Here is an 11098-nt window from a genome sequence, read left to right on the forward strand (position 1 = left end):
TCCTTATGTCATTGTATCTGAAACTCTGAAGAGTGTAAGACATGGAGATGATTCTCCATCCCATCCCAGGAGTAACTGAAATAAATCAGTATTTTGTCCTTGGTCAGCAAACCTTCATCTCTGGAGACACTATTAGGAGGTGTCTGTAAGCAACCTCAGTGGGCATGGAGGAGCTCTACTAAGTACCATAGGAAGAGGAAGACTATCCAGTACTCAACTGAGTATCTGTACATGCTTTGCTATAAAAAGATGGGTGATGATTTCTACCTGATCACTCAATCTGGATTCATTTCCCAGCAAATAAAGTCCCTGTGTCTATAATTGACATATATTTGGATTAAACTGCCAGAACTATTCTGTTCTACAATACTATCATAGTCTCGATCATCTATGGCAGGGGTCCCCAAACTTTTTAAATAGGGGGCCAGTTCACTGTCCCCCAGACTGTTGGAGGCCAGACTATAGTAAAAACAAAAACTTTGTTTTGTGGGCCTTTAAATAAAGAAACTTCATAGCCCTAGATGAGGGGGATAATCGTCCTCAGCTGCCACATCTGGCCCACGGGCCGTAGTTTGAGGATCCCTGATTCTATGGAATGTATCCTTTGCTACTCAAAGAGTCTGTCAGGACTTTTTTTTTCTCCTAGCCTCCCAGTGCCACAAACAAAGACTGGGAACATGACCATCTGTGAATGGTGGAAAGTAGGATCTTTGGGAATGGTTATTTCTGAGCCTCAGCAACCTTTTGTGCAAAGTCAGGCTCATTGACTCTAGTCAATGTAAACTGCAGAGACAACACGATCACTGGCACAGAGAACAGAGCTATCTTCAGCCTTTATCAAAGATCAACCCCCTAGGAGAAGCCAAGGAGCCAACTGGCCAAGTATAAGACTGCCAGCTCAAGGGCATCATTCCCAGGTGTCAGGGTACCACTGCCAGTGCATAAGTCTATTTGTCATTGTGATAGCTTATCTGTGTTTTATCGTACTTCAAATTTACTTTGTTGAACATTTCCCAGTTACATTTTAAACTGCTTCTGGTCCCACTCCAGAGTTTTGCCCACAATTTCGACACCTCTGGTCTAGCCCCACTAGATACCACAATCAAGTTGACATTGGTTTGAGCAGAGACATTGTATCAGTCATGAATTTATATATTATTGTCTAGTTCACATCTCTGAATTTCCCCAATAGTATGATACTTTTTCAAATACTTGGTTAAAATTTATAAGCTATATCTAGTACATTATTCTGATATTCTCTCTCTCTCTCTCTCTCTCTCTCTCTCTCTCTCTCTCTCTTTCTCTCTCTCTCTTTCTCTTTCTCTTTCTCTCTCTTTCTCTTTCTCTCTTTCTCTTTCCCTTCCTTCCTTCCTTCCTTCCTTCCTTCCTTCCTTCCTTCCTTCCTTCCTTCCTTCCTTCCTTCCTAACTTTCTTTCTTTCTGCATGTTCAACCTATATTGTATAACTTGATATTTAGGGGAGGGTGGAGGTAGAGATGGAGGGAGAAAAATTTGAAACACAAGGTTTTGCAAGAGTGAATGTAAAAACTAACTTGGCATGTATTTTGAAAAATAAAAAGCTATTATTATTAAAAATGTACATAATAAATGCAATATGGTACTTTCAACAACAAAAAATGATACATCTCATTCAGATTAGCAACAATCCAATTTACACCTTTAAAAAATGGGAAATTTTAAATAAGTTCAGTCTTCCTAATAAAATCATAAAACAAATTCAGTTAGGTATAGAAATCTATCTTACCCTACAGGAAAATAGAAGAGGAAAAGAATAAGAGGTAGTAATGAGAGAAGGGAGGGCTGAATGGGGAGGTAGTCAGAAGTAAAACACCTTTGAGGAGGGACTAGGTGAAAGAAGAGGGAGAAAAAATAGACTAAGCAAAGCAGAAATAGGATGGAGAGAAATATAGTTATCAATTATAACTGTGAAAAATAAAAGGTAAGATACTGAGATGTCCATCAACATATAAAAAACCAGAAAAGAACAGCCTGCAAAAATAATCAATTTATCTCGGGACTTAGACTGATTCCATTTTCCCCATCTACTCATTTACATGGAGAGAGATTTGGATGTTTAAAAAATTGGAACCCTGAACTCCAGAAGTGATTGGCGATTATGGTCTTATGGCCAAAGACTAATTATGAGTGAGAGGTGAGCATTTTGAAAATGTATTAGACGGTCATTCTAAATTCAAATAAGCTCTCAAAGCAAAGGAATATAGCCCAAGAATTACCCAAAGACAAGACTAACCTAAAAGGCATTTGTTCACCAAGATAACTCATAGTTCAAATATTTTGTTATGAAAGTTCAGGCATCAGAACTATAGCCTTCAAGGGATAGAATACAGGAAGTTTTCTTTTGGTTCTTTGGTGAGAGTTTCTGTTCTGTCCGAAAGGACATAGCAATATCCCAGCTAGTGATTGCTGCTAAGCCAGAATTAGAAGGAGGAAACTATTGCTATCTTATAATGAGCAAACCAAGACTAGCATCAGAATAACATGCTCAATACTGATATGTTCCCAAAAAGGAGGAGTGTGAGGGTATCATGAGAACTGGAAAGACCTTAGAGCCTTAAAGAATCAGATGGATGAGTGATAGCTTTGAATCCCTAAATGTGTGCCTCTACTCCGGTGAACTCGTGTATGTACATACACCCTCTTCTCCTTGCTGATGGGATTGTGACAAATTGTATCCCAGGTTTATCAAGAGAGATATTTTGAAGTAATCCATGGAGGCTCATGAACTATAGTATTTATATGGGAATATGAAATAGTCACAGTAGGAATTCACAAAGTGTCTTGAACCTTGGTCCATTTTCCCCTAGGAGACCCAAATTGAGGATGGGGGAATGTAGTCACAGGAAGTCTTACATAATTAATCTTATTGGTGGCAATTGATTCCCAAGAAACTGATTTCCATGAGTGATTACAAGTCAATTTTGTGACCCAAAAATACTTGATTCCCCTCTCCTATCAAAATAAATACAAAGACTAAGATGGACTTTTTATTATTTACCTCCATAAATGCACAAGAGTCTCACTCCTTTCTTCCTACACCCACTCAGGTCCACCATCTCTCTTCCATTCCTCTTACTTCTTTTTCTTGTCTCTATCCTGCGTCTCCTCAAACCATTTCTTATGAAAGTATTGCTAATGATAAGCCAGCAGAAAAAAATGGCTTTTTGTAGTCTAGTGATTGTCACATTTTGTTTAACAAAGATATTTTTGTTCTCAATGCATAGGAAGCTGCAGAGTCTAAATAGGGAACATCTGCGGAATTTGGGGAGAGAGTCAGAAGAGATTGCCCCCCAAAACAGAAGTCAAAAAAACCTAAAATGAATAAGATCAATCAAATACAAAAGTAAAGGAGAGAGATCTCCCAGACGTGTTGTTAAAGAGCTTCTTGAATCTTCACAAGGAATGTAGAGAGGATCTCTAAAAAGAAAAGATATCTATTCAAGTCACAACACTTGCAGGTAGGGCATAACCTCCATGATGTCATGGTTTTCTTCGAGAACAAAGGACAAGCAACAACAATATGATGTGATTTCAGGGCATCTGGGTGACATGATATAGTAGATAGACTGCTTGGTCTATTTGAAATGAATATCATTTACATAACATTTTAAAGTTTGCAAAACTGCAAATACTATCTCATTTGATTTTCATAACATCCTTGTTATGGAATTGCAATAATTATCCCCATTTAACAGATGAAGAGACTGAGGATGAAAGATTAAATTATTTGCCCCACCTGGAATCACACAGATAGTTAAATGTTTGAGGCAGAATTAAAATTCAGGTTTTCCTGACTCTGAGTCTAGCTTTCTATCACTTATTGGTTTATATAAACTACAAGGCTGGATATTGTTGCATGTCTTTCTTAAGGAAGTACCTTAATTACAGAAGTTTTGGTGACTAATTTTTTGACTTCTAATGGTCTTTCCTCCTCCTTCTCCTTGAATAGACAAAAAAAGTAAATGAGACACGGGAAGCTGTGTGAGGGCATGCAAAGTCTACATATCTCCAAGTTTCCTGTATCTTTTGCTTTTGAAGAGTGTCCCATTTGCCATTGTGAGCCATGCTTTCCTGGCTGACAGTGGAGCAAGTGACCACTTGTTGGATGCTTATTGCTCATCATCTTGCTCCAGAGTTCTTTTCCTACTTTATCTGATTGCAGAGACCATCTGCCAAGCTCCTAATCCTTCCTCCTGTAGTCCAGGAGCCATAAAAGAGGAAGATCTGCAGCAAAGATAATTTAGGCAAAAGAGGATCTTTGCTGTTTTCCTGTTGCAACAGTTAGGGTTATTCACTTCTGTGAAGTTTTGTGTTTTAATAAATAGTCAGATGTCCAACTCTGTGAATAAGCTTGATGAGCAAGGTTTCCTAAATGCGAGATGGAAAAGGATATAGTCTAAGAGTGTATAGATGAGATCCTCCTGCTAAGAAATGGGGATACTTGTAGGCATTAAGAAACTAGATGAATGAATTATATGTGTTCTTGGCCTTACCAATTGGCTGGTCATTTAAAGTTAGTGTCATGTGATGGTCAAAATAGCTACCACAATTTCTATCTGTCTAAATGATTAAATGACTGTTTTTCTGTAGTTAATATGCCTGTGGCCACCATGTGGGAGACAGAGCAGCTATGGTTTTCTTTCAACTGGTCTTTAGAGGTAACTCAAAGTAATCATGCATCCTTCTAGCTGTAAAAGAGAGTGATGAAGGAACTGATCATTCCTTTGATGTACCCATTGAATTCCAACCAGAGATGCTTAAATTACCGATTCTTTTACTTTAGTAGAGAATTAGGGAATTCTTCAGCATCTCATGGTGTGAACAACTAAGTTACCATGACTCAAAGGTAGTGCAATCAATGCTTCCATGCTCTCCCTGACACTGAAGCCTGGGCAAGAGCTCTCTGTACATGCTCCAAAAACTGGCCTCAATCAATAATCCATACCCATTACATGAGACTCAGAGGAAAGCCATGGAAGAAACACGGTATAATTTTATGATGTGCCTAATGTTCTGGTCACTTCTCTGCTCATAAATGTTCAGAGATAACCCATTAGCCTTTAACCATCTATTTAGTCCCATCATGTAGGTTACTTTAGTAAGGCATCAACCCATCTGACCAGCTCAGCCACTAATTAACAGAATCTGACCTCTGATAAAAACTTAACCTCTCTGGGTAACAATTTCCTCAGCAGTAAAATTAGCCATCTGCCTTTTTTTTAATTAGGTGGGGTGTGGGACACAGAGGGAATGTGGTTAAAGGAGCACCAAAAGAGAAAAGGGAAGAGGAAAATACTTTAAATGAAAGAGGGAGAAAGAAGAGAGAGAGAGAGAGAGAGAGAGAGGGAGGGAGGGAGGGAGGGAGGAAGGAAGGAAGGAAGGAAGAAAGGAAGGAAGGAAGGAAGAAAGGAAGGAAGGAAGGAAGGAAGGAAGGAAGGAAGGAAGGAAGGAAGGAAGGAAGGAAGGAGGGAAGGAAGGAAGGAAGGAAGAAACAACGAAAGAAACAAAGAAAGAAAGAAAGAAAAAGAGAGAGAAAGAATGAAAGAAAGAAAACAGGACTTGGGTTGGTCCATTCTTTGTTCTTTCCTCTCTCTCATCCCATAGTAAATTAAGCCACAGTACTATCTGTGGCTATTCTTTTACATGTATACTTTTGTGGGTTTCTTTTTTCAAGGATTTAAAAAAATTTTTCATTTAATTTCTTAGTAAATAAATGCAAGGAAAACAGAGATATTTTTATCTCCCCAGTGACTTATGTAAAGAGATCTTTCTGGAGAAAAGCAAAGAATAATGCAGTCATTTTTTTTTTTTTTTGATCAAGATAGATTAGAGTTGTCTATTAACCTAGGCACTCATTCTTGCAAGAATATAAAATAAATCTTTCCTGCATTCTTCAGTGAGACAGTGAAATTCTTGGTAAGGTATTTTTTTTTTCTTATACCACCAAAAGATGAATTTTGACCTGAAATAGTCTTTTAGAGTTTGGTTCACTATTTCAGTCGCTCATTCCCTAATGACAATTGGATTTAATCTTGAGATACCCAGTTTTCAAAGCAACAAAAGGTGTTTTTGAATCAACTCTACCTTTTCCTGGGTTCCTCTAGTTATTTAGAAAGTTCTCCCTGACATCAACGTTAAATCTACTTTTCTGAAACTCCCATTACTTCAAGTTTAGCCCTCTGGATCCAAGCAAAATAAGTCTAACCCATTCTTTCACTCCACAATCTTTCAAATACTTAAAACACAAGTAGTCCTTTTCCCCAAAGCTTCTCTTCTCTAAGAAAAATGCAACTCAGACCTTAAGATAGATCCAAAAAGTCTTGAAGGAAATTAGAGTCAGACATAGAGAAACTATAGCTATAATAGGGGAGAAATCAACACAGCAGGTAGTTAAGATATGAGTGCTGAATACCTTAAGGTCCCAGGCTTTTTCTTATGGCCAGAAATTGTCGTCACCCATTTGGACCTCTGTATATTCTTATATACAAGTCAGTAATGAAACTAAACAGACGAGCAGAAGAATTTCCTCTCTATGCTTGAGGAATGTGTGTTTCTTGGATCAGAGGGTTGAATTAAATACTTGGTTATACCTGCCTGTGACTTGGTGAATACAACTGGGTCAGAAGGAGGCTTGGGGGACCTGATTCATGACTGTGTTAGTGTATGAGTGCTGAGTAAGAGTAGATGGCTCCAGATGCCATAATAACAAGATGAATTCAGGGTATCAGGTTAAGGCATTAATTAAGTTAAATGGCTAGGGCTTTCCTTATGAATTACCCTTTCCACTCCTCTCTACCCAGAAACTGTCCAGCAACCAGTTTGCCTTCCCATTTTAACTCTCGTTCCTTTTCTCTCCAGTCGTACTTGTATGGTTTGGTTTTTATTTGCTCTTTTCTCAGTTTAAATGCTGTCTTCCCAAGCCCAGATTAGGATTGCTCTTCCTCCTAATCTGGGGTTTAACTAATCAGTCAGAAGGATTCATCTTGTGAATCCTTGTATCTTTGCACATTCCAAAATGTCTAGTACTTAGTGAATTTTTGATACATATTTGTTGGTTGATTGAATGATTGATCTTGTCTGTAAAGCTTTCCCGGGATGGAGAAAAAAAATCGAAGTGTACAAAATTCAAAATTATTACTCCAGACAAAGAGAGAACTATAGAACTAATCCCTTGGTATCATTTGGAAATCCTTGGGATGAATATGACCAAGGATTTATGTCCTGATTACCTGCCATATTCACATATCAATAATGGGGTTTGCCAATGCAAATAAACACACAGATACCAGCCTAGATATTCTGAAAGGAGGTCAGGTTTTTTTTTTTAAACTAGGAAACCAAACTTACTCATGTGAGATTCATTATCATTTTTTGCTTTTGGAGTTTGTGGTCTGAAACATCTTATCATAGTTTTGAGATAATGGGTAAGGCATACACCATTTATGGTTTATTTGGATTTTAGCAAATATTTTGATAAAGTATTTTACATTATTCTTGTGGAGAATATGGAGAAATGTGAACTAGACAATTCAAATTAGGTGGATTTAGAGCTGATTAGAGAGTTAAACTCAAAGAATAGTTGTTACTTCAATGAAAACATGGCAGTAAGTCTCTTAGTGGATTGCTTTAGAGATCTCTGCTTGATCCTGTATTTAACATTTCTATATGACTTGAATAAAGACATAGGTAGCATGTTCATCAGTTATGCAAATAACATGGAACTGAGAGAGAGAAAGCTAATCTAGGGAATGAGAGACACAAAAGTCTAAGGGATTTTGACAGGCAAGAGCTTTGGGCTGAATCTAATTAAATGAAATGCAATGGAGGTAAAGGTGAAAATCTTGTATATGTATAAAAATTTAATTTCCTCAGTGCAAGATAGAAGAAGCATGGATAGACAACTATTTGTCTACAAAGATCTAAGGGCTGCAAGACCATTATGAAACAATGGTTTAATGAGACTGTCACCAGAGCTAGTGGGATCTTGAGCTGGATTAAAGGAGTCAGAGCTTCCAGAAATCAGGAGGTTCCACTATACTCTGCCTGCCCTTGCCAATCCTTCTTCAGAATATCATGTCCAGTTCTGGGTGCCATGTTCAAGACTGGACATTGGTAAGCTAGAGCATGTCCACAAAGGGACAAGCAAGAAAGAGAAGAGCCTTGAATCCAACTCATATGTGGCCATATGGAAAGGAAATATGGTTGCTTAATTTGAAGAGGAGAAGATTCTAGGGAGCTATCGTAACTTTACTATGTGGAAGTAGGATTAAAAGTTATTCTGTTTGGGGGTATCCAGGTTGCACAGTGTAGAGAACACTGACCCTGGAATCAGAAGTTCTGAGTTCAAATTTAGCTTCAGACATTTACTAGCTATGTGATCCTGGGCAAGCCACTTAGGCTTGATTGCCACAACCACCACAAAAATGATCCAGAACCAGAAACAATGAAAGAAAGTTCTAAAGAGACAATTTTAAGCTTGATGTCTGGAAAGACGTCATAACAATTAGAACTTTCTCAAAATGAAATGAGAAGCCGTGGAGAAGTTCTGGATCTCTGGAGATCTCTGAGCAGAGACTGAATGAACACTTGCAAGGTAGGTTATAGGGGGATTCCATTTGTGTCGGAGTAGTACTAAGTGGCTGCTGAGATTCTTTAAATTCTCAGATTCTTTGATTTGGAGCATAGGTCACAATGATCCTGTCAAAAAGAGGAACTAAGGTCTGATTAGAATGATTCTTGTTAGTCATCCTGGCTACCGATTTCCCTTTCTAGATGTTCAAAAACCATCTTCTTAATAATCTATTCTAGTCTTTCTCCAGCAACCAAAGTAAAGCTCATTCGAGTTGCTTTTTTTATTTTTGAAATCCATACCATATGGCCTTCTCTGGCCCTGCAGTGCTCTTCCTACTTGGGATCAGCACAGAAGCTTTGACCTCCTCAGTTTCTTCTGCTGGCTACTTGGTCTGTCTTTGGACAGCAGGGTGATTCCTTGCCCCTCCAGAACTCATAACATAGGGGCAGGATGGGGTGAGGCTACCCAATTGGCTTTAAACTGCTTAATACTATTTCTCAGAACACCCCATCCACCAGCCTCAGCCCCATGCTCCATTCTCATTCCACAAAAACAAAAACAAAACAAAAACCAATTGAAACTATAGACATTAAGAACTTATAGATATCACCTAAATAGATATAGATATCATAACTTATAGTTAAAGACAGAGCTCGTTCCCTTTTCCCATTATATCATGCATATGACTCCTCCTTGAAGATGAAAGAGTAAAAAAGCCACAGGGAGATGAGAAGACATAAATTCTACTTATCAGGAATATGCCTTAAGGAAAGAAAATAATCTCAGAATATACTATCAGGCATAGAGTTTTCTTTTAGCAGGGATTCATCATGGACTAATTTCCTGTTAGTGCATTATTTGCCTGGCCCTCAAGAGAGCTCAGGAATAAAGGACCTTAGGACAAAATTCTTACACAGATGGGAAAAACCTTCCTGATTCCCTCTTAAGAAAGAGTTATCCCAACAGATCCCAAATAATCAATGTACTAAAGAATATACCCAGCGATTTAAAATGTCCCAGCTACATTGCTTCCATACCTCCACAAAATTCCACCTGACTGATGTAGCTATGGAACACAGTGAATAGCATGCTGGGTCTGGAGTCAGAAAGACTTGAGTTCAATCCAATCTCAGGTACTTAGCAGTTGTGGATTCTTGGTTAAGTCACTAACTTGTTTGCTTGAGTTTTCTCAACTGTAAAATGGGAATAATATTGGTACCGACCTCCCAGAGTTGTTAAAGGATCAAATGAGATAATGTTTGTAAGGCACTTATTAGAATGGTGCAGGGCACATAATAAGTTACCTTTTATGATAATATTTCCCTTACTAGGCTTGTTTTTGCCACTCTGAGTCTACATGTCATAAGGATTTGTTTATACCTCTTTGCTTAACAATGAAAACTGTATATAATCTTGGTCTTGGAAATACCAACATATTCTTCTGATGCAGCAATGCTATATTGCTTCCTTCCACTTCTGTTGTTTATCTCTGCTGCTTTCCCACTCTGATCACAGAGTTTGCACACAATGTGGCTTAAATTTCATAGAAATATTACTTTTAAAATTGAAGTGCAATGCTCTTAACAGCATTTGAATCAGTGGTCACCATGTCAGCAGCAGTGATTAACCTTAGTCACGAAGGAAACCATGCATTTTACATAGATCAAAAGACGAGCTTTATTATAGGCAGGAAATGGATTGATTTATTCATTTGATTCTTTTGGTATCTGGCAAAACCTGTGTTTATTGTTGTAGGTAAACAACAAATATGTTTCCAAAAAAGTCACCTGACTAGCAGTGTGGTATGGATTTAGAGATGAAAGGAGCATTAGAAATGATCTTATGCCATTTATTTCATTTTCTAAGTGGGAATCAAAAGGGATGGATTTTAATCTTGGCTTTCTCACTCACTGATCTTATTACATGGATGGACAAGTCACTTTATTGCTTCAGGTCCCCATTTACTCATCTGCAAAATGGGGAGGGGCTGTTAGATTCAAGTACAATATGCCTTTTCAGAAAATAAAGGGAAATTGGTCTATAATTTTCTTTTTCTGTTTTCTTCCTACCTGGTTTAAGTATCAGTACTATATTTGTGTCATAAAAGGAAATTGGTAGGAGTCCTTCATTCTCCATTTTTTTGAATAGTTTATATAGTATTGGAGTTAATTGTTCTTTAAATGTTTGGTAGAATTCACATGTAAATCCACCTAGTCCTGGAGATTTTTTCTTAGTGAGCTGATTAAGTTGATAGCTTGTTCTATTTCTTTTTCTAAAATGGGGTTATTTAAATAATTCATTTTCTCTTTTGTTAACCTGGGCAATCTATTTTCATTTTTGAAACAAACCCTCTCTGGGAGAGATTCCATTGTTGGCAAGCACTTTCTACAGTAATGACTATGAGAAAACAGACTACCTCTTCAGGGATTGGCTAATTTTTAGGGATCTTATCCCTATACCCAAAATCCCAAGGCGGGGTTAGTTTTCC

The sequence above is a fragment of the Sarcophilus harrisii genome, chromosome 5 (assembly GCF_902635505.1).
Source record: "Sarcophilus harrisii chromosome 5, mSarHar1.11, whole genome shotgun sequence".
In the NCBI taxonomy this organism is placed as follows: Eukaryota; Metazoa; Chordata; class Mammalia; order Dasyuromorphia; family Dasyuridae; genus Sarcophilus; species Sarcophilus harrisii.